Below are 215 nucleotides of genomic sequence, written 5' to 3'. Positions count from 1 at the left end.
ATGCGAGTGTTGGGCGCATGCACATGCAACGTCACAAGTACATGTACGTCATGTACAACTACAAGCAAAGTCATGTCGCTACATGTAGCTGCACGTTAGGCTGGCCTGTCTGGGCGAACCGGTCCGGCACTCCGGCAGACTGGCGGCAGTCTTTTGACCGCGTTTCGCATCATAGTCATATTCTCGGTGTCAACACATGTACCGGTATCAAGAGT

This window comes from Sycon ciliatum, chromosome 2 (genome assembly GCF_964019385.1).
Source record: "Sycon ciliatum chromosome 2, ocSycCili1.1, whole genome shotgun sequence".
Lineage (NCBI taxonomy): Eukaryota > Metazoa > Porifera > Calcarea > Leucosolenida > Sycettidae > Sycon > Sycon ciliatum.
This window is presented reverse-complemented; position numbering follows the sequence as displayed.